General features: G+C 34.6%; 1 pseudogene; it reads right to left on the bottom strand.

Moving 5' to 3' along the window:
• Positions 1-21,442: 21,442 nt before the first annotated feature.
• LOC140511382 (bifunctional apoptosis regulator-like) lies at positions 21,443-22,756 on the bottom strand (annotated as a pseudogene).
• Positions 22,757-24,913: the final 2,157 nt, after the last annotated feature.

Raw genomic sequence — 24,913 nt, 5'->3', positions numbered from 1 at the left:
TCTGCAAAGAACACACAAGTCTAGGAAACTTAACTCTAAAATGAAGAAAATATTCCCCCACCAAATGTGCTAAAGTGAGAATAAAAGGGCCTCTTTTTCCAATAAAATAAATGACTCTTCAGAGATCTTATTTAAGAAACCCCAGCTTTTTATATTCAGCACAGTTGTTTAGATTAATTACATTGATACTAAATTCTGTTGGATTGATTGATCAGAGATGACATTGTGCTTAATGTGCCTTCATCTCTTGAAACTGACCACATAATTCACTTTATCATCAGCAGGTCATGAATATAAAAAAGATGGTATTTCTGTATGAGAGAAATGATTTCAGAGAATTTTTAAGATCCATTCAGTTTTGAACTAAAGAGACTTAATGTATATAACATCTGATATTACAATCTCATTCATTCTAGCCCTTAGCACAATATGTGTTACACAGTAGACTCTTAATAATGTTTGTTGATGGTTCTGCTTTATTTGTGGCTAGCCAATGAGATGATGATGAAGTCTCATTAGAACCCAAATTTCTACACTCATGATTAAATTCACATACTTTTACTACTTCGAGGGTCTTTGATCTAATCATTGCGAATATTCTCTCTACCACTTCTGATGGCCACCCATGTATGCTCTCTGACCTTTTATGATTCTTGCCTGTGTATTCTCATGGGTTGTGTTTGTTCTTCTGTATATTCTACTAACCTTTCAAACACTATCTACTTTCTGTACTGGAGATTTATCTTTAGAGCTTCTAACATTTCATGAGTAGCATTTCATTTTTCAGTCTGTATTACCTGCAACAAACATGCAAAGACAAGTAAAACAAATTCCCTCATTGATCGTATCCAAAAATGATTGTTTCATTGTGCATATTTAGTCCATCACCAGGGTCCACCAGAAAAAGGGTTGACTGTTGCATTGACCATGGTTCTTAAATCTTCAAAATCTTTTTAATTTTGACAGTGTTGTAATTAAATATATTTTTCTCCTTGTTATATTCAATTGAGTTGGTATCAGTTCATTTAAGTCTTCTCTCATTGTTTTTCTTTTTATCTGAAACCATCTGAGACAACAGTATTATATTACTGTTATACAACAATGTTATACAACATTGATAGGTTGTTTATCTATTCCCACATTGAGGGACATCTCCTTAGATTACAGTTCTTTGCTGCTATAAAAGTGGAGTTAAAAATATTACACCTATGGGAGCTTTTCATGTGTTTTTTTTTTAATGTCTTTGGGCTTTACATAGAGTAGCGGTCAAAGAGAAAGCACAGCTTGGTTATTTTGGAAGCATACTTTCATATTATTTTCCAGAATGCAATTCATACCTTTTTTTCAACAGTGCACCAACGTTCCCGTTTTCCCACAGTCCCTCCAATATTTGTATTTTTATTTTTGTTTTTGTCAACTTTGCCAATCTAATAGGTTTGAGTTGGAAGCTTAAATTGCTTTAATTTGCATTTCTTTCATTATTAGTGATTCAGAGCATTTCTATAAGGCTACAGATATTGTAGTCTCCTTTCCTTGTGAACTGCCTCATCATAACCATTTATCAGTGAAGTATTGGGTCTTAGTCTTACCATTGTTAATGAGTTTCCTTATGTGACTTGGAAATGAAATCCTTATAATGAAATCCTTGCTGTAAAGGTTTTTCCACAGCTAACTTTCTCTTTTTTAAATATAGCTGTATTGATGTACTTGTGTGAGTGTGCACAAAACTTTATTCATTTTATGTCAAATCCAAACTGGTCATTTATCTTCTATGGTCCTCCCCAGCCCTTGTTTCACCATAAATCCTAGTGGTATGTATAACTCTGAAAAGTGATTTCTTCCCTGTTATTTTAATTTGATAATAATCTATATCAAAGACATGTTTTCATTTAGAACTTATGTCAGCGTACTTATGTGAGGTGTTGGCTCATGATAAATTTCTTCCATACAACAGTCTCTTGTTAAATTTCCTCATTTTTGTCAAATATTGACTCTTTATCCCACTAACTAGAATCTGGAAATAGTAGATTTCATGGTTCATTTGCTTTAGCAGGTTATGTATGTATTTATGTATGTATGTATGGATACCCATACACACATGCACATATACATAGACACATACATATATGTGTGTGCATATATATATATGTATATATATACATGTATATATAATATGTATTTATATTTATGTTTTACTGACAGGCCTTGTTAATTTTTAAAGAGTACAAATTGTTTGGATGATAAATGTCTTCTAGTCCAGTTTGAGATTTGATATTTTGAGATGTAGTACCCCTTCCCACCTTATTTACATGATTTCCCTTGAGATTTTGATCATTTTGTTCCTTCATGAGAATTTCGTGTTTTCTAGCTGAAAAATCTAGAAAGTTATTTTTGGAAGTCTAGTGGCACGGCACTAAATAAATTAAATTAATATTATCATTTTTGCAAGGAATCGTAGTTCAGAAGGTAGAGAGAAAAAAAGAAAGGCAGAGATTGGTGGACCACTTAAGCTTCAGAGGTTTGAATTACAGAGGCATAAGGTGATCAGATGTCCCCATTAATCTGGCATGAATGCAGTGAACCCCAGAAGTGAGTGACCATCAAATAGTCAAAGGAGTAATCAATTGGACCAAGTTATAGGCAACAAGTAAAAGCTCCTGTTTTGATGAATATTACTTTTAACCTGGGCAAGAGACACCCAGTTAAAAAAAAAAAAAGTCATTTTTACAATGTCTCAATCTATCAGTGAGTAATTCATATTTCTACAATAGATCTCTCTCTATTATATTCATATTGTTCTACTGCATATTTGGATAGGTAGAATCTCAAATATTTTACGCATTCTATAGTACTTTTTAAATTGTAATCTTTTTACTTGGGTTTTATAGATAATATATGGAAATGTTGATTTATATCCTATAACTTTGCTGCAGATATTCCTTATTTAAACTTTAATTGACTGAAATTCTTGAATATATCCTCATATGCAAAAATTATTTACTTTCTTCTTTGATTATCCTTATTTCTTGCCTGACACATCCAGTTGTTAGTACTTTTTTCTCATATAATTAATTTATTCATTTTGGATTTACTTATCTGTGTACATACTATGTCCCAACAACAGAATGTAAGCTCCTTGAGGGTAGACTCTATTTACTTTAAGTTTTTCTGTTTTCAGAATCCACCAAAGGGTCTTTCATAATAGGTGCTTTATTAATACTTATTAAATTGAATTGAGTCACTTACCTCATTGGATCATTATGACTATGGTTATTTTAAAATCATAAATGATAATATATGTAAGATTTTAAAATTATCATTTTAATAAGATTAATTAGAAAAATAATCTTGTACTAGGATGTTACTGCCATGTGGCATAAGAATAATAAATATACTTCTATTAGATCTTTCTTTGGATGCAGATAACATCTTCCTTCATTTGTTCTTTATAGTTAAATTGGATATTTATAATAGTCATAATGGCTTATCCACTCAATGTTTTTCTTAAAGTAATATTGCTGTTACTAAATACAATGTTCTCCTAGTTCTGCTCATTTTGTGCAAATCTTTCCATGTTTTTTTCTGAAATCATTGAGCTCATCATTTCTTATAGCAGAGTAGCTGTCCATCACAATCATATACCTTATCTCCAGAGCAGAAAAGGGTGAAGAAAATGGTGAAAATATTATATAACTTTATTATATGTTTAAGATAACTAACAAGTTGAACCTAATAGATTTATATTTCAAAGGTAATCACCTTTGTTAAAAATCAAAAATTATTAATTTAATGAATTATAATAAAATGTTATACACAATTATAAATTCATAAAAAATTAAATTAAATTATGGAAATGTTTGCTTTATAACACAAATTAAAAACCACATTAATTTTTAATAGAAGAATGTAATATAATGTGCTTCCATTATATTCAAAGTCAAATTATATTGAGTTATTTTGTTGAATTAGTGGTCCTAGATTAATAAACTACATGGAAAATTGATTCAAGGGACAAAATTGATTATATCTATATTTCACTGAATAAGAACCAATGGAAACCAAAGAAAAGTAAGATGTCAATATTAGGTAATGAAATAGCTTCCTTAAGGGCTCTAATCCTGCAGTTATTTGGCTATTTTCTTTTGGAAATATCAAAAATAATGCCTATATCTAATAGCTATTACTTAATTTGTAATTATGTACTAAAAGTTGTGGATACAATATATAGAAATCATTAGATATAACACATGGAGCTAGGTTTTATTAATGAAAATATGTTAGATATGTAAGAGATAGTTTTTCTTAATATTCTTCAAGATAGCAATGAAAATTATGAAAACAATTTCGAAAAAAATTAATTATATGAGGCATCAATAGCATCTGAATTAAAAATAATAGAGGACTTCTGGGAGCCAAGATGGCAGACTAAGCAGTAAACCCTGTAGCTCTCACATATTCATCTTCAAATACAAAATAGCATCCCACAACAAATCCTGGAAGAGCAGAAGCAGTGGAAAGATGGGGTAGAGTGGTTTTCTAGCCACAGAGACTTGGAATATGGGCAAGAAAGATCTATCTCACTCAGGTTAAAGGGAAGGACACTCCAGAACAGGAAGTTTTGCAGCAAGCCAGCAGCATGCCCTACCTCAGCAAACCAGTGAAAGATACTGAGCCCTTGTAAAGTAGAGTAGGTAAACAACAATAGCAGAAGCCCCCATGTGCTGGGAAGGGCAGATTCTGGCACCAAGAACTGCCACGTTCATAAGCATGTCTCTGGATAAGCAGGCAACTTCCTAGGGACAGACTGTCATGTGCTTCATTGTAACCCTGGGGAAATACATAACCACCCCACTAACCTCAGCACACCAGACACAAGCATTAGGACCCTGGCTCAGCACCAGGTCAGATGCCAGACCCTTACTGCCTCCAGCAACACCAGCCACTTCCCACCCCACCGTGTCAGAAAAGCTTCAGACAGGAGGATCCTGCCCTGGGCTGCAGGGCAACATCAGTGAAGTACAAGGCAATCAGTCAGAACTTGAAGCTGCCTGCATAAAAAGCCTGAGAAAATACCCCGTCTAACAGATCTCAAACACAAAAGAAAGAAACTAGAACAAAAAAAAGAAGAGCAAAAAAAATGCAAAAAAAAAAAGCTCAGACCATATGAAATTACTATGGTGACAGGGAAGATCAAGACAGTAACTCAGAAGAGGCTAACAATGTGAAAACACATCTGGGTAAAATCCCAAAGGAAAATGGGAAGTGGTCTCAGGTCCAGAAAGAACTCATGGAAGGGCTGAAAAAGGAGCTGAGCAATCATATAAGAGAGGAAGAAGAAAAAGTGGGGAAAGAAATGAGTGATTCAAGAGAATTGTGAAAAAAAAAGAGTAGACAGCTTGGAAAAAAGAAAGCAACAATTTAAGAGTAGAGTTGGCCAAAAGGAAAAGGAAGTATAAAAACAACTAAGGAGAACAACTCCTTAAAAATTAAAACTGAGCAAGTGAGAGCTAGGGCCTCTTTAGGACTTCATCAATCAAAGAAATGAAAAAAAAATGAAAGACCGTGTAAAATGCCTCATGGGAAAAACAACTGACCTGGAAAATAGATCCAAAAGAGACAATGTCAGAATCATGGGACTACCTGAAATTCATAATCATAATTAGAAACTGGACAGAATCTTTCAAGAAATTATCAAGGAAAACTGCCCTGACATTCTGGAACCAGAGGGCAAAATAGATATTTAAAAAATCCACTGATCACATCAGGAAAGAGATCCCAGAATAAAAACCCCAAGGAACATTATAGCCAAATTACAAAAATATCAGGTCTAGGAAAAAATACTGCAAGTGGTCAGAAAGGAAAAATTCAAATATCATGGAGCTACAATCAAGATTACATGGGACTTAGCTGCTGCAATATTAAAGGATCAGAGGCCATGGAACATGATATTCTAGAAAGTAAAGGAGCTAGGACTACGACCAAAAATAACCTACCTGGAAAAATCAAGCATAAGACGTCAGAGAGGGGAGAAATCATCATTCAATGAAATAGAAGAATTTCAAGCTTTCATATGGAGACCAGAATTTTTTTTAAAAATCTCCAATATCAAAGACCCAAATGAAGCCCAAAAAGGAAAGACAAAAGGAAGATTAAATAAAAGGGATTCAAAGGAGCTAAATTGCTTATCTCCCCAAATGGGAAGAGGATACTTTTGAAAACTGTATCACTAATAATGAAAGTTGAAGTAGTATATATAGGCAGAAGGTTGAGGCAGAAGGTGAATTTGAGGGAATTATATAAAACAGTTAATTAAGGGATGAAAAAGAGGAGTATACTGGGTGCAGAAGGAAGGGAGAGGTAAGATAGAGCAAATGATGTCACATGCAGAGGCATAAAATATCTATCACAGTGGAGGGGAAAATGGAAGCTTTGGTGGTTAGTATCACTTGCATCTTACTCTCATCAGAATTGCTGTAAAGAGGGAATAATATACACAATCAGTTGAATATAGAAATCTATATTATTTAATAGGGAAGTAGGAGGGAGTAAATTAAGTAAAGGGGAGGAAGAGGGGGGGCTAACTGAAGAGAGGGCAGACTAGGGAAGATGGTGGACAAAAGCAAAGCATTAATGAGGAAGGAAGAGGAGGAGGAGGAGGAGGAGGAGGAGAGAGAGAGAGAGAGAGAGAGAGAGAGAGAGAGAGAGAGAGAGAGAGAGAGAGAGAGATGGAAGGAGGCAAACAGGTGCAAAAATAGAATGGAAGGAAATAGTAATCATAATTGTGAATGTAGATGGGATGAACTCTCCCATAAAATGGAAACGGCAGAATAGATCAAAAACCAGAGTCCTACAATATGTTTGTTTTTTTTTTACAATAAAAACATCTGAAGCAGAAAGAGATACACAATGAAGGTAAGGGGCTTGAACATTTCACTGGACTTCAGCTAAAGTAAAGAAATCAGGATTAACAATCCCTATCTCAGACAAAGCAAAAGGAACAATAGACAACTAAAAGAGATAAGGAAGGAAATTACATCTTGCCGAAAGGTACCATAGATAATGAAGCAATGTCTATACTAGACATATATATATATATATATATACATATATATGTATGCATGTGTGTGTGTGTGTGTGTGTGTGTGTATATATATGTATATATATATATATAATAGCATACAAATTCTTAAAGTACCAAATGAGAAAAGAGCATTATAAAATGTAAAATAGACAATTTTGAATGTATTAAAATAAAAAGTTTTTGTAGAATAAAAAGAAATGCCACTAAGATAAGAAAGAAATCCAGGAAATAATCTTTACATCAAGTGCCTTTGATAAAGGTCTCATTTTTCAAATAGATAAAGAACTGAGTCAATTTTATAAGAATACAAGCCATTCTGAAAGTAATAGTCAAAGAATATGAGCAAGTTGTTTTCAGATGATGAAATCAAAGCTATCTATCTATATGAAGAAGTGCTCTAACTCACTTTTGATTAGAGAAATGAAAATTAAAACACCTCTGACGTCCTATGTCACACTGATTAAACTGGCTAATATGACCAAAATAAAGGAAATTGGCAAATGTTGGTGAGGATGTGAGAAAGTGGGATATCAATACACTGTTGGAGTCAGGAACTGATACAACCATTCTGGACAGCAATTTGGAACTATGCCCAAAAGGCAACCAAATTATGTATATCCTTTTATCCAGCAACACCACTACTCAGTCTGTATCCCAAAGAGATCATAAAAAGTAAAAAGGACCTGTATGTACAAAAATATTTATAGCAGTCATTTTTGTGGTGACAAAATATTGGAAATTGAGGGAATGACCATCAGTTGTGGAATGGCTGAACAAACTGTGGTAATGGAAAAGCGCAATAATAAATAATGAGCAGGTAGGTTTCAGAAAAATCTGAAAAGGCTTGCATGAACTAATGCAAAGTGAAAGGAGCAGAACCAAGAAAACATTATACGTAGTACTAGCAACACTCTGTGATGATCAACTATGAAAGACAGCTCTTCTAAGCAACACAGTCTTCTAAGACAAGTACAAAGGACTCACAAAGACAAAAGGCTATCCACATCTAGATAAAGAACTGATGAACTCTCAATGTAGACTGAAACACACTTTTTCACTTACTTTATTCATTTTTTATGTTTTTTTTTCCTTTTGATCTGCTTCTTTTATGTCTGTGAATAATATGGAAGCATGTTTTATATGACAGCACATGCATAACCTATATTAAAATGTCCACCTTTTTAGGAAGAGGGGAAGGAGAAAAAAATTGTAACTCAAAATCTTTTTAAAATGAATGCTATGACTAATGTGGAAATATACTTAATATAATTGTATATATATTGCCTATGTCAAATTGCTTACCAACTTGAGGAAGGGTGGGAGAAAATATTTGGAACTCAAAATCTTAAAGTGAATGTTGAAAACGTTCTTTACATGTAATTGGAAAAAAAATAAAATTGTATTAAGTGGGAAAAAAGGCTATTACAACATCTTGTTCTGGAAAATCCTACTTTCCTCTTCTTCAGGCTTGCAGATTTTTTTTCCTGAGAAATCTAGAGGGCATCACCCTTTGGCCCAGAGCCTCCTCCTTTCCACCTAATAAAAGGTGGAATCCAGTGTGTGTAAACTGGATTTTTGTCATTATTTCTTAGAGTTCAGTTTCCAAGGATCCATGGCCATGACAATCTCTTATTTCTAGGTGTTAGATATAAGTTCTCACAATTATGGTTCAAAACATCACCACACTTGTGCAGCATAATATAACGATAAATAATAAATATTTGTGCTTCAATTGTAAACATCTACTGTGACTGCACAGTGAGATTCAGGGATGAGGAGATGTAACTTGTGAGGCTATTGCTGACAACATGGCTTCTTTTTTGCCCTATGAGGCAGGTGGACACTGGTCAGTGAATGGAGAACTCTTACAGTTGAATGCACAATCTGGAATGCTGCGTATGACTCTATAGGGCCCCTTTCCATGAACTGCACCCCGTTGAGGCTTCAGGGGATTTAAGGAAATGCACTAGCTGTGCCTGTTTACATTTATTCCATCAAGAGGTAGGGATGGTTGCCTTCTCGCCACCCTTCCTGCTGGCCCCAATGAGAAGGGTGATTAGTGAATGCTGTAGGACTTAGGCTCCCATTATCATCAGGTCAGTCCTCTTGTGAGAAGACTAGATTGGATTAAAGTTAGATTTTAACCCCTTGAAAAAATGAATGCTAAAAATTGACTTGACATGTACTTGAAAAAGAATACTATTAAAAAATAATAGGTTATTATAGCTACTAAAGCAATACCAGGTAAATGAGAAATAGAAAGAAACTTTAGAATTATAATGCACAACATATCTTCCTCTTATTAACTATGGCCTGGTCTACTCACTGCTTAATGAAATTCTGGATGAGAAGTGGAGGGTCATGCATTCTATAAGAAGGTCAAAGAAAACAGAATGTGTGTTGAAAGTGGTTTAGCCATACCTACTTCCTTGCTGTATGCCAGCTTTTAGCATCAATGGTGAAACATTCATTTCATTGGCAGATTTCATAACTCTGTAAGTATACATAACTTGTTCAAATGTATGGTACTAATACATAAAATCTTGAAAAAATATTGGCCTTTCATTACAGTTTTCTAAAAGTAAAAATTGATAAATTTTTGAATGAATGATTGAGAGGAGTTATAGAATCTTGTTAAACAAAATGTCTCATCACTTGGCTGAATTAGTTTAGGTAAGAAGTAACGGGAAGAAAATGGAATGAAGAGTGAACATGGTCAACACCAATGATCCTTTTTATCCTTATACTTCAATGTGGTTTCATCTCACAGTTCAAAACATCAGTAACTAAATTCTGAATGTAATAAAGAGTAGATAAATTCATATTAACAAAATGCAAATAAAATGGTAAGAAATACATCAAGAAGACTCCAGGAGATTTTCTGTTTTTCTTAAATAAAATATCACAAAAACTTTCAGTAAAAGAGATGTCTTTTTTTAATGTCCAAAGATCAATAGGATGGGGTAGGAGTCCTTGCCAAATACATGCTTCAGAAATCACTGAGCAAATCAACAAAGGACTACATTAAAATCATTCTAAAGAAGGATGGCAATCTCCCAACAGAAAATAAAGATGTCAGCAAACAGTTAGCAGATTACTACTGAAAATGATATGTCTAAGAGGCACCTGTTATGGGTACTTCTATGAGCACCCCATAAACAGTATCCTTAGACTGATGACTAATTAGTGACCCACCCCCACTCCCAAGGAATCTGATTGGTGCATTGTCTGAAATGAAATTATGCTAGCTTCTAGCATCTATTTAAAACCATGACTAAATAAAAACTCCATTGTTTCAGTAGAAATTTATCCATAATATGGATAAACAGTAGAGTAAGATGGAATTATCATCAGCTCAAATTTTTGACACAATAAACAAAGGCACCAATGACTATATTAAAACAATATACTTGATTATAAATAGTCTTATTCCTTTAAAACATATACCATGTCCTCAGAGAGAATATTTTCAGATATTTTGTATCTGCCTGATATAAAACATTTTACAATCTACGCATATGGTAATGATTAAAAAAATAACCTTCATAATTTAAAATGTTTAATCTGTTTCTTGTTTTCTTTATTTTGGTAAGATTTAATAGAATTTAAGAAGTAAGGAAACTTCTTAATGTTCCACCTCTTAGACATACTTATTGAATGACTTTAGGCAAATTATTTTAAGTTGGGTCTCTAGATTAATCTCTGAGACTGTGAATTGCACAGAAAATATCCTCAAATTGGCAGAGGGATTTTTCTCACCTTATACCAGTGAAATAACAGATCCAGCCCTTATTCTTGTCCCTAAAGCCTATCTCTCCTATACCAGAAATTTAATGCTTTTATCTGTACATACCATCTCAATGACCATTGGCGTGCTATCCCTCATCCCTCTCTTTAGAGCTCTAATCCCTCCCATTTTGGTAAATTGTTCATAACTTTGCCCTGGTGCATGATGTAAGACTGTTCATCTTCTCAAGAGTTGAAGGTAGTTAGAGGAATGGGATATTTCATTTCTGTCTTTTGAGGCTCCCAATTCAATTAATTTCATCTCATGAATAATGTATTTATGTGTGTTTGCATGCTCACACACACACACACAAACATACACACACACACATGCTCCCGCGCACGTACTCTTTCATCTCCTGCTACTTCCCTCTCTATCTTCCTACACTAATGTGTTGGAGGGTGGGAGTGGAAGACACAGATGGAAAGACAGAGGGAGAGAAAATGCGCAAAGAACACCATGTGTGTCTTTCTGTCTCTATTTCTCTTTTAATGTCTCATTACTGGTCCTCAGCTTCATCTAATCTTCTCACTTGTCTCCAAATCACTAAATGCAGTGCACCTTGATAAAACAAAACAATTACCCTGATACGTATTTTTTGTTTTGTTTTCTTTTGTTCTAAGGAAGTACTCAAAGGAAACAGGTCCCTCATGAATTGCTGTGATGTCCCATTCAGAAATCTCTCAAAAGATCTTGAAGTGTTTCTTTTCTGAAGGCATTAGTAATATGAATAAGTTCCTAAGGATTTCATTTAATTTTGTGTTATAGTTTGTTTAATTGCTAGTATTATAATTAAATTATGTTCTCTTATTTCCATATGCAAAGAATGAAAATAATTTCAGCATTGTGAGAAGTAACTTGGTAAGACTGGAAGTCCTGGGTCCTGGATTTTGCTTCTGGCTGCACCACTAAATACCTTTATAACATCACGCAAGCCATTTCACTTCTCAAAGTGTTGGTTTAATCACCTTCAAAATTATAAAATTCTATTTAGTTGATTTCTAAGGTCTTTGAGTTTCCTTTCACTTCTGTGATGCTATGAATTACGACTAGACTTTTATGGAATACTTGGGGAATCATTATTCTACAGTTTCTGTGGAAAATGTATTGAAAATTTCATACAACCAACTTACGAAGAATCTTTAGAAAACAATCTCTTTGTAAACTGAGAATTATCTTACCTGCTTTTTGTTATTCCTACTTTGAACACCTGTGGTCTAATAGGACATTTTGGCCACAATCTATGATTATATTTAAGAAATATTTCAATGCTTACCCTAATCGTGCTTCTATGCAACATTCAGCAGTCTAAGCAAATTCCAGCCTCCATTAATGCACACAAATTGACATCACAGTACACTTTGGGGAAAGGGTCTGCATACATTCTACTTGTACTAGCTGTCATTTTGGACATCTGAGAAGCTTCTGCCCGGTGTGCATTCCTGGGAAGACTCACATCCAGTTTCTATAAGCCTAGGTGTTATTGATCAAGTGTGTTATTATCCTCAAAATGAAAGTACTGCTGTTGAAGTTTTAATAAATGCTTATGCTTGCTCTTTGCCATGAAAAAGCAATAAGCAGAATTCTTTTACACTAAAATAGAATCTGTTTTTAAAGAAATTCTTGCTTGGCTTTAAACAGGTCTTGGATCCATCCTTTTCGCTCCACTTACACAATTCCAACACCTTAGCTTGATCTCTCACCACCTTATTCCTACATGTATCATAGTAGCCTTTTAATTGATTTTCCCCTCTCCAATCCATCCCCCATACATCTATCAATATAATATTTCTAATAAACCGATCTGGCCTTTTCTCTCTACTGCTCAGTAAATTCCAGTGTATCCCAATTAAGATCAAAATAGCATTTAAAAACTTTTCTAATCAGACATACTATGAATTGCTCCTCTTTATACAGTGTTTGTTTCAGCCATTGGCCTACTTCATATTCCTCATATCTGACGCCATATCTACACTATTCAAGTGTTCAAATAGGCTATTCTTTATGTCTGGAATATAGTCCTTTGTTGCCTTTGTTTTTTTAGAAGTCAGTTTCCTTCAAATCTTAATTCAAATTCCACCTGTTTATGAGTCCTTTATTTGGGCCCTCCAATTGCTAGATCCAGATTTCCATTAGGTCTTCATCACCTCTTGCCCAGATTTATATTAAACAAATTAATAAAAAAAAGAAATGAAGCACAAACGTGAAACACAGTGCCTACCACAGCCACGAACATTCTGGTACAATTCTGAATCTTGAAGTCTCCACATGGAAGATGGAACAGAAACATTTACTCACACACAGACCAGAAAGCTAAATGCAGCATAGTAACAAAAATCTATATACAATAACCATGCAGAGAACAACACCAGCCCCAAACCTTCCCCCTGCCAGGCCTCACAAACCAGGCTCATTAACCAAATCACAAACAAGCTTTCCTTAAACAAAATGCCCTTCTCCCCTGCATAGTCACCCACATGCTTCAGTGATGACTGCTCTCAAGACTACCTTCCCCTCAGCTCTGCTCTAGCTCGGCCTCTTCCTGTTCTGCTGGTTCAAGAAACTCCTCCCACCACAAGCTCCATGGGACTCAGACTTGTGACCCAGGCAGGTCACATGGGGTTATTAATGAATGAGAAAGATCCCCCCACCTTAAATTACAGTTGAAAGAAATTGTCACTAAATTGATCTCCCTACCACACATCTCTTCACTGCAGTTAATGCTATACACTGCTGCCAAAGCAATTTTTCTGAATGGCAGAAGTGACCGTGCTTTTTCTCCACACAGTGTTCTCCAGTGGTTTCCTCTTACCTCTAGGATCAAATATAAATTCCTCTGTTTAGATTTTAAATCACTAAATTACCAGGCCCTAACTGTCTTTTCCAGTCTCACTAGACATAACTTCTCTTCCTAGAATCTTCAATTTAGCCAAATTGCCCTTTTCTTTCTCCCTCACACACAACATTCAGTCTCTGGTCTTATTACCTTAACACAGGCCATCTCATATGCCTGGAATAAACTCCTTCCTTTAGATGACCTCATAAGTTTCCATTTCTGTAAGGTTTCATTTGAGCACCATCTTTGAATGAAGCCTTTTCTGATCACCAACAAATACCTTCTTTCCACAAATATTTAACACACGCATGCATCTATATATATTTACATTTGTGTGGTCACATGTGCATACATACACCATTTATTAATATATTTAACTAATAAATGTGTTGTTTATACTACATGTATACATATGCCTTTACATTTATGTAACGTACGCACATGTGTATGCATATATTTTAATTTATTTTCTTTATATATGTCATATATGTTCATATGTACTTATTACCTCCCACAATACAATATAAACTTATTATGAAAAAGAATTGTTTCATTCTTTGTACTTGTTTCATGCAGAATCTGACACATAATAAGTTTTAAATAATTAAGTTAATTTTCATATTCATATTTATATTTATAGATATTTTTCACTCCAATCAAATGTAAGCTACCTGAGGACAGGGACTATTTAATTTCTTTTGCTGTTCTCCCCCCAAAAAACAAAGAAAAACACTGATACCTAGTTTACTTTCTTTAATACAGCAGGAATTTAATAAATATTTATTGATTTATTGATGTCATAAAATTAAAATCAAATAGAAAAAGGATTATATTTTCAACACACTCGACTGTATGAAGGAAAAGGTGAAAAAATAACAACAATCTTGGATATGCATATGATACCAGTTTGATGGCAGAAAATGACTCTTTGTGGACTCACAGACCATAGCATATCATGCTCTTCTCGAAAGCCTTATAAGAGTGCTAAAAGAGAGTGTAAAAGATTGCTTGAAGCTTACCATCAAAAAAAAAAAAAAAAACAACTTAAGATCTTGGCAACCAGTCCCATCACTTCCTGGTAAATAGAAGGAGAAGAAATGGAAGCAATGTTAAAGATTACTGCAGATGGTTAACATAGACATGGAATTAAAAAAAAAATACTTGTGTCTTGGAAGGAAGGTTATGGCAAATCTGGACAGCATACTAATAAGCAGAATATCACCTTGCCTATGAAGGTCCACATGGTCTAAACATGGTAGCAATGCATGGCTGTAAAAAGTGGTCTATAAGACAAGTTTAGTGTCTTAGAATCAACACTTTCAAACTGTGCCTCTGAAAATGACTTTTGAGATTTCCTTGGATAACAAGGAGGTCAAATAAATCAATGCTTAAAGAAATTAATTCAGGCTATTTATGGGAAGATCAAATACTTAAGCTGAAGTTTAAATACCTTGGTCACATAATGAGAAGAAAGAAAGCTTTGGAAAAGACCCTGATGTCGAGTAAGATTGAAGACAAAAGAAAAATGAAGAGCAGAAGGTGAGATGGATAGGTAGTATCATGGCACCAATGAACATGAACTCAGACAGACTTGGAGAGATGCTGAAAGACAGAAGGGCCTGGTGTCCTATGGTCCATGGGGTCACAAAGAGTCAGACACAACTGAGCAACTGTACAACCAAATGGATATGAATATATATATATATATATATATATATATAGTATATGTGTATGTTCATACACATATGAATATACATATATACAAAATATATATATGCATATATATACATACATGTATACATATACATATATCACAAGAAATTTCCTTTTCTGTAGTAAAAAGTTGGAGAGATTGTCAAAATGTTGTTATAACGAGATTACCCAATTATCCTAAAAATTGCTAGCAAGGTCAAATTCATATTCACAAATATTCGGCATAATAGCCATTTACTCAATTTTTATTTTTACACTTAAATATATATATATGTATGTATATACATATATATACATATGTATGCATATATACGCTCATGCACACACATATATATGTATTTATGTATCGAAAACACTATGGGGAACAGCAATTGCATTATTGGCCAGGATCATCTCTACAGACTGAACTTATGTGACTATTTGTATGACAGTTGCATCAAAAACTGTCTTCAGATGAATTTTTTTCTTCTTGGTTTTCTGTTTCTCAGTAGTCAGACTCTCTCATCTTTTTATTGTCCTATCAGTGATAGTTGCAGGCATGTGCCACGTGACTTGAGCTCCTGACTCCTTTTTAATTGTATCATGTGCAAAGTCATATGTGGAAGATTCTTTCTTGAAGTTACAAATGATAAGATTTTGCTATACTTTCTCTATCCCTTGGAAACTTACTTCTAATATGGATCCCAGTGGAAGAAGCCAAGGTACCTAGAGCTTATGTTCCTTGCCTCTTAATTATAACGGGGAGTAGCAGAGGAAAAGATAACTTTCTGAGCTCATTTCAGCTTCTACCATATTCAAAACTGAGGGCAATGGAGGCACTCAGAGATCACTTTCACATGAAACTTAGCATCTAGTCATGGACTATACTAAGGAGAAAGGTCAGAAAGAACTCCATTTCTTCTCTGTTTGGGATACAGGAAAAAGAGAAGATCTCCGAAGACAGTTTTTGATCTCTTCGGGACCATAAGGATGGGGAAAGTGGTAAAAAAATTATTTTATTATTTCACTAGACCATATCTGAAACTATTTTTTCCCACTTAATATTTCACAAATCCCTGGAAGTTCATAACAATGGTCTAAAATTCTTTAAGGCTACCATAAAGAGGAAATAATTTCCCAAACATGTTGCAAGTGTTATTTTTGTCTGTGAAAACAAGTATGTGCACTTTGAAGTATTATGGTAATTTTTTCTGCAGCAATTTGTAATTATCCTAATCAATGTGCACAATGATCTTGGTGTTCTAAAAGAGATTGCGTCAAATTCCGAATAAGACTATTACGTTAAACTCTGACGTCTTCTGAATAAGCACATGTTCTTACAATTTTTCAGCTTGTCATCAGATCATTTCCAAACCACCACAATGATTAAACATTCAACCAGTGATTTCCAAAGGATAGACTGACATATACACTTACCTTACTGTAACCAGATTCCAGAGTTTCCAGGTCAAGGAGAAAATATTGCAAACAGCTGGAAGGAAACAATTTGAGTATTGTGGAAATACAATAAGGATAGCACAAGATCTAGCAGCTTCTACATTAAGGGATCAAAGGACTTGGAATATTTCATTTGGCCCAGTTTTTTTCATTGAATAGGAAGGGATAATATCTAAAAAAATAAAATTAAGGGGTGAGAGAAGAATATATTTGGAGGAGAAAGGGAAAAATGAAATTGGGTAAATTATCTCTCATAAAAGAGGAAAGAAAAAGCTTTTTCAATGGAGGGGAAAAGAGGGGAGATGAGAGGGAAAAAATGAAGCTTACTCTCATCACATTTGGTTTAAGGAAGGAATGACATGCATACACAATTTGGTACGAAAATCTATCTTACACTACAGGAAAGTAGAGAAGAAGGGGATAAGTGGGGTGTGGGGGATGATAGAAGGGAGGGCAAATGGGAGGAAAGAATAATTGAAGTAAACACTTTTGGGAAGGGAAAAGGACAAAGAAGAGAATAGAATAAAATGGGGGACAGAATAGAATGGAAGGAAATATAGTTAGTCTTTTACAACATGACTATTATGGAAGTCTTTTGCATAACAACACATATATATCCTATCTTAAGTTGCTTACCTTCACAGTGGGGATGTGTGGCAAGGGAAGAAGGGAGAGAAGCTTGTACTCAAAGATTTAGGAACGAATGCTGAGAATTGTTTTTTGCATGCAACTGGGAACTAAGAACTACAGCTAATGGCTTATAGAAATCTATCTTGCCCTACAAGAAAAGAAAGAAGATGGGGAAAAGGGAATGGAGGGGTGTGATAGAATAGAGGGCAGATTGGGAGAAAAAGTAATTAGAATGTATGGTGTCTTGGAGTAAGGGAAAGGGAGAGATGGGGAGAAAACTTGGAACTCCAAATATTGTGGAAATGAATGTTGAAATCTAAAAATTAATTAATTAATTTAAAAAAATAATGGATCAATCCCACAGGCTCTATACTAAGCACTGAGGTTACAAATATGGGCAAAAAAGAATGGAAGCACTTGACCTCAAGGAGTTTATATTCTAATGAGAAGGAAACATAAAAGGCAAATGGAAAGTGAAGGTGCAGGGATGAGGAGAAGTTGTCCATATAATGAAATGTTAGTGAAGTCCAGAGAGTCAAAAGCACAGGTGCAAGAGAAAAATGGAGGCATTGGATGGAACTTGAAGATAGAAGCAGGACATTAATATGACAGAGGGCAGTTCTAGGTGAGAAGGTCCCAGGCACTAAGGAAAGTTCTGGGATGAAAAGGCAACAGAGTTATGGTGGTGAAGTCCATCAACTCAGAATTATAGACAAAATGGAATGAAGCAGGCTGGTCTGATAAATTCAAGTGCACAAACTACCATATGCACCACAAAAACTTCTGGGAAAACTTAGTTTGGCAAAAACTAGGATTGGGCTAAAATTTTGTACCGTATATTAAAGTAAGCTCCAAATCAATATATGACCTAAATACCAAAGAACACCTTATTAAAAAAAATCACACTGGAAAAAATATATCTTGTACGTTTAAAGTAGTATTTTTAGATAAATAAGGGCAAGAAAATATAAAGAATAAACAATTTCAAATACTTAATTTTTTTTAAATTTTTATATTTTCAAGTCCAGTGAAGACAGAATTAAAATAAACATTGTAAAGTAAGGAAAATATTAGAAAATATTATTTCTCAAATTTCATAAAGTCATTAGCTTACGTTTGCTCCAGCCTAATCTTTGAGAATTTTTTTTTTCAGTGAGCTTTTGGACCTCCTTTTCCATCTGGTCAGTTCTTTTTAAGACATTCTTCTCCTCAGTGATTTTTTTTGGGTCTCTTTTGCCATTTTAAGTTAGCCTATTTTTAAGGTTTTATTTTCTTCAGCATTTTTGGGTCCACTTCAGCAAGCAGTTGGCTCAGTTTTCATGATTTTCTTGCAACACTCTCATTTCTCTTCCCAATTTTTCCTCTACTTCTCTTACTTGATTTTCAAAATCATTTTTGAACTCATCCATGGCCTGAAGCCAATTCATGCTTTTCTTGGAATATTTGAATGTCGGAGCTTTGAGTTTGTTGTCTTCTGTTTGTATAGTAAGATTCTCTGGGCTCACTCTTTTTTCTGGTTTTTGTTTATTTCCCTAGCTATTTACTTGACTTTTGGACTCTTTGTCAAGGTAGTTCTCTGTTTCCGATGGAGGTAGGGGATGTAATGTCAGCCAGCCACTCAATCCCCCAACAATCTGTGGGCCTAGAGCTCCAGAAACAGCCAGTGCCACTGCCCCTGCTGCTGCTGTGGCTGTTGAGGACTCCTCTATCCTCTCTGCTGCCCTGGGTCTGTGGCCTGACCACTCTTCTCTCTCATGCAGGTCCAACAGGTTTTTTCCTATGACCTTTCAATTTGTAACCACCACAAGTGTTAAATATTCAGTCCCTGAGGCTTGTTCAGGTTCTGTCTGTACTGGTGTGGCACATGCAAGACTGTACTCTGTTCCCTGCTCAAATGCTTCCAGTTGACCTTTCAGGCTCTCTTTGTCTGGAGATTTGCTTCACTCCATCATTCTGTGCTTTCTATAACACCAGAAATTGTTTAGATTCATTTTTTACAGATATCTGCCTGGGTTTTTTTTTTATGTATCCACATTATTAAAAATAAATATATCTTCTCTTTAGTTTTATAGAGAAAGAACAAAAGGAAGAAAAGGAAGAAGGTAAACCAAAATTTATTTTCTATGTCAGTTGTCTTAGGAGTAGACTGGTTTTCGGGTTTCCAACAAGTAAAAGATAGATTCTTATAAAACAAAAAAAGGTCAGCATTACTTTTTTTTCTTTAGACAAAAAAAAATACACCAAATGATCAGTGAGTGACTAGCATTGCAGAGGGCAAAAAGGATCTGGTTTCTTATCAATGAAATGTCATTAAAGCTTAAACATTTTTCCCCAGCAACTTTGACTCGTTTTCCATCTTAAAAATTAAAAAACCTTCCCATTCTTCAACAAAACAGTTGCCCAAAATTGATAGCATCAAATTTTAATCTATATTCATGTTTAATATTTGGTAGATAAAGCAGACAGATGTAGGTCATTACTTTTACAGCAGGAGACAACACATTTGGATATTGGAGAATGATTAGTTGCTAGGCTATGCTTGCTATCATTCAGATTTTTTCAGTTAAAATTACATTTGCATATTTTTACCTATGACATATGTAGGATGGCACACATTTCTTTGTTATTTGTTATTGTTGTTATTGCTTGTTGTTGCCCCCCCCACCATCTAATACCATGATCACATTTAGACATTCTTTCCCCAAGAATTTTCTTAAGCTATTTTTTTGTTTGTTTCCAGGTGCTTTCAAATGCAGTTCACATAATTCTATTATCATTATATTTTGTCACATCATTTGTTGAAAATTATTGTTATGCCTTTATTTTGATTTTGCTAACTTTTTTTTATTTTAAAAAATCCTTTATTTTTATTTAAAGTAAGTTTTTGAAACCATCAGATGCTAATAAGAATTCTCACTTGCAAGATAAGATACAAATGGTCAAAGAATGGTTCAAGAAACTGTCACACCTCTCTTTGGAAAGAAATCATTTATCTCTGTACTGACTGTTCTCATATCATATTTCACACCTGTTGTTTTCATACCCAAAAATCCATAGGTCATATCATTCCATATTTATAAATTACAGCTCTTGGTGTGGATAGCACACCACAAAGACAATGATACAGTGGGAGGTCAATTATCACATGTTTCTTCAACAAAAGTACAATCTTGAAATTTGTCACTGATCCAATTCTTTTTGAAAAAAAAGATTTTAGGAAGTATTGAGACTCTAAAGAATGTCTAAAATTAGTTTTCATTAATAGCTTAAAGTTTTTCAATATCCTTCTCAAATGAAAGGATACAAACATTGATTAAAACTGTTAGGAGGGAATATGTCAGCATATGACTGCAGAGTTTTAACTATGATGCTTCCCCTAAAAGTCACTATCAATACAGCATCCTCCACCCTGAAATTCTGATCTGAGGCTATTTGTCTACGGTTGTAACACACCACACAGTGGCACACAACTAAAAGTTCACATAAAGATAACATTTGAAAGGTAAGGCCCTGCCTAGTATAATTACATTTTCTCATGATTAGTACTCCAAATGAGATTCTCTGTCACTTACTAGCTCTATCAAACTATAGAAAGGTCTATTGAGAAGCAAACACACACAATATACTACCATGATACTTCTTTGAGGAGATATAACAGTCCTACATGTCCATCATCTCATTGAGCCTCACATCTACCTTTGTGAGGTAGTTATAATACTTGGCAAGTGTCATCACAGTACAATCTGAGAAAAATAATATTGGTTTGGAAATGATGGGTCCTATTTCCTGTGTCAAGAAAAACTTTGTGAAGCTTTTTTTTAAAGCTGCTCTCTTTTATAACTATTTATCAATTTTATCATTATTTACACTCACTCCCATAGCAGCCACCACTACTCTTTAAATTTCAAAAGTTAGACCTGCTGGAGATCTGCTTAACTCGGAGCTAGGACAGCAACAATCACAACACTTGGGTTTCTAGTCTGCATACTTCTTTGACCTCAAGATCAGTGTTCATAATTGTGTTAAAATACAGGACCCAATAAAATAAACAATTGCAAATAAACTGAGGAATAATAGGCCAAAATGTCCTATGTTGATACTTTCTATGTCTTAAATGTTGATGCTTTCCCAAAATTACTCTATATTATGTGAGGAACAGTTTTCGATTCATTCCTTGACCAAATCCACCAAAAGGAAAATAATGCCAGAAAAGATAGTAACATGGCATTAACTATACAAAACTGTGATGTCCAGTTGTATACATCCAGTCAATCCCAGACAAATTCAACAGTGAGTTGATATGGAAGGAAAGAATATTTAACAAGGAATTTTCTTTACTGCTTCTAAATAGGCTCTTTAAAGTCAAGAAATTTGGTGATGATATCCTCTTTTTCTTACATAGGGCATATCTAAAGGATGAAAAGTAAGAAGGTTTCTGCATAATCAAACAAGTACAGATAAAATGTATTAAGTCTTGAGGAGCCCTTCAGGGCATACAGCAGGTATAATGATCTGCCTGGGTGGACAGTCTTACAACCCCAAAGATTTACTCCTAAAGTTTTGACATGCTCCAGTTCTGTTGTGATGTCTTTTCTTTGGCTACTATACTCTTTTATATGAAGACTGTGAAGAGTTATCTGTCAGTGTTATGAGCAATATGCCATTAACTCTTTCAGATAAAAATCTTTGTCTACAAAAAGAGGCCGAAGGACCCAGTTCTCTAGCCAGAAGATGACTCCTTCAGTCCTCCATTTTGCAAGAGATTTGTGAATGAGCAGATCATGCTCTGTTTCTCCACTGTCCTGGTAATGTACAAGTAGGTACTCCAGAAAAAAAAAAAATCACCTCCTCTTTGAGGATTTGCTTGCCCTGCATTTGGAGCTATAGAGATCTGATCATTCCCATTATTTATGGAAGGCTGCAAGACAACAGACCATATCACTGTTCTGCTCAATATCTTCTAATTCAATCTGATGGCATCAGGAAATAACTTTTCAATGGCATCTCTGAGTAGAATATTTGCTTTAGGAAAATCTTCCCATTTTTCTCTGCACCCTGAACATTCTCTTTTCCTTGAGGACACCCATCACAAAGCCAGGAAATGTTGACATAAACTGTGCCTGTAGTTCAAGGTGGTGAAATTCACCAGGATATCCTAACAGTAGTGGCAAAAAAAAAAAAATTCCCTAACAGAAATTTGATGACTAACACCCGAAATCGACTCTTCTTCAGAATTCATCTTGTTGGATGCAATTATTTCTAAATGTTCCATCTTTTTTCTGCATCATTCCATACTCTGAAGATATCTACTTTAGACTCTTAAGATCTGCAAGGCATAATGAAATCTTGCAGTGCTGGAACCAGCCCCACATATACCCAAGCATCAATCCTAGAGCCCATGGCAATACTGCACACCCTGACTCCCAGTCATAGACAGACAAGACAAATCTTTCTGTATGAGTATATGACTGTGGAATGACTATATTGTGTGATTCCTCTTTTATTAATAATTATGAGTAAATTTAATTTCCCTGAGAAACAGACAAAATCCATCTGTGCACCATTTCCTAGAATAATGTGGGATATTCAGAAGACAAAGAAAGTGATCCTAAAGTCTTAGGCTTTTAATCTTGAACCACATGTCTTTCAGTGAGGAAGGAGTCTTAAGGTATTTTTCCCCCTTTCAAAGGTTGGAAACCAACACTACATTTTAAAATCAGTCATCAATAACATCTGTCTAATTTCTTACAAGCAAACAAACCAAGGCCAGGAAAGAGAAACCTAGGGCTATCAGAGGAAAAGAAAGTTTTGGAAAATGGGATAAAAAAAGATCAGACTTCTGGCTGATAAAACTATGAGAAATCTGATCAAGAAAATTTAAGAATCAGAAGAAAAGAAAATAAATCTTTGTAGGTCAGAAAATTAAAATATTTGTTGTTGTTTTTGTAATGCTGGTGATTTATTCATCTAGTATCCACTTTCTCAGATCCACAGTCAGTGAAGTTAGGGATAAAATCTTCTTGGGAGAGGAAGGGCAGAGAAGAAAATAGCTGCTGACATCCTTGTGTTTCTATATGCAGGACTAGGTAAGAAAGCAGATTCCCAAAGGGTTGAGATCTATCAACTTTTTCAACCCAATACAATGAAATAGATACTAACATAACTAAATATCTGGATGATAAGAATAAGATGCTCAACTTCAGTTATTGTTGCTTGTGCTTCATTCAGGAAGAGTACCATGACATCATGGAGGTGATGTCATGATATGCAAGTAAATTGGATTTAAGTGAGGGAGAGCTGTGCAGAGTCACCAGCCTCACTTTCTCCTCCAGAGTCATCTGGGACTACTGGCCAGATATAGATCAGGACAACTAGAGGTGGCCCGGATGCAGGGGCGGGAGGCGCTTGCCCTTTTCAAGTAAAGGTCTTTAAGTAAAAGTTTGACTGAGGCAAAGCCCATTTAGTGATTAAGACTTAATAAGAATTGAGACAGAATGACCTCTTTACTTAGTCAACTTTTTTGTTAAATTTTAAATTACACATATATTATATATATATGTATATATATTACATATGTATATACGTATATGCCTATGTGTGTGCATATATGTATATGTGTGCATATATACACATATATAATATTTTACCTTACCTTTTATATTCCACAAAAAACTCAATTGTCCCTTAAGAGACATTGACGTCCCTCCTAATATCGTATGCCATCTTCAATCACCTACTTTTGTACTAGCTTCTCCAAACTAACTGTACCATACTCTCTTTCAGCTCTACTCAACTGCATTGGAGAGTTGGCTAGGGCACCCAATTAATACGGATGTTATCTGACTCTTCCCTTTTGCAGGAAATAAGAATGTCTTTCTTAAACTGATATCTTAGTGTTCTGTGTTAATTTTTGGACACAGAAGTATAGAAAGAAGGTGAAAGCCTGTCTAGGTGTCATCCCTCCTTGCACCACAAGCAAAAGTAAAGTTGGTTGGTGAAATAACCAGACCAAGGTGCTAACAGTGAGAAACCAATAGAGATTATGAGTTATTTAAGCCCTGGTACTTGTTGGTAAGAAAAAAAAAAAGAGCAGTTATTGTATAGTAGTTATAGGCTCATGGAAGTTTATCTATGCTAAGACTATAAACATATCCATAATAATCATTTTAATAATTCCACTGAAAACATTTAATAAAAGTCCATGAAAACTTTTAAAGGTTTTCCTTAACTTCAAAAAGACAAAACATAGAAAATCTAAAAATAAGAAAATAATGGTACTGAAACTTAAAACTTTGTTTAAAAAAAATCAAAGGAAAAACATGCAAAGAAAAAGTGTAAGAAAGTGATAAATTGGATGTAAGATTAAAGGAAGAGCAGGGAATATTAGCTAAGCCAGCAGAAAACAATAAAGCCAAAGTACAGAAAAGAA

The sequence above is a fragment of the Notamacropus eugenii genome, chromosome 6 (genome assembly GCF_028372415.1).
Source record: "Notamacropus eugenii isolate mMacEug1 chromosome 6, mMacEug1.pri_v2, whole genome shotgun sequence".
Taxonomy (NCBI): Eukaryota; Metazoa; Chordata; class Mammalia; order Diprotodontia; family Macropodidae; genus Notamacropus; species Notamacropus eugenii.
This window is presented reverse-complemented; position numbering and strand designations above follow the sequence as displayed.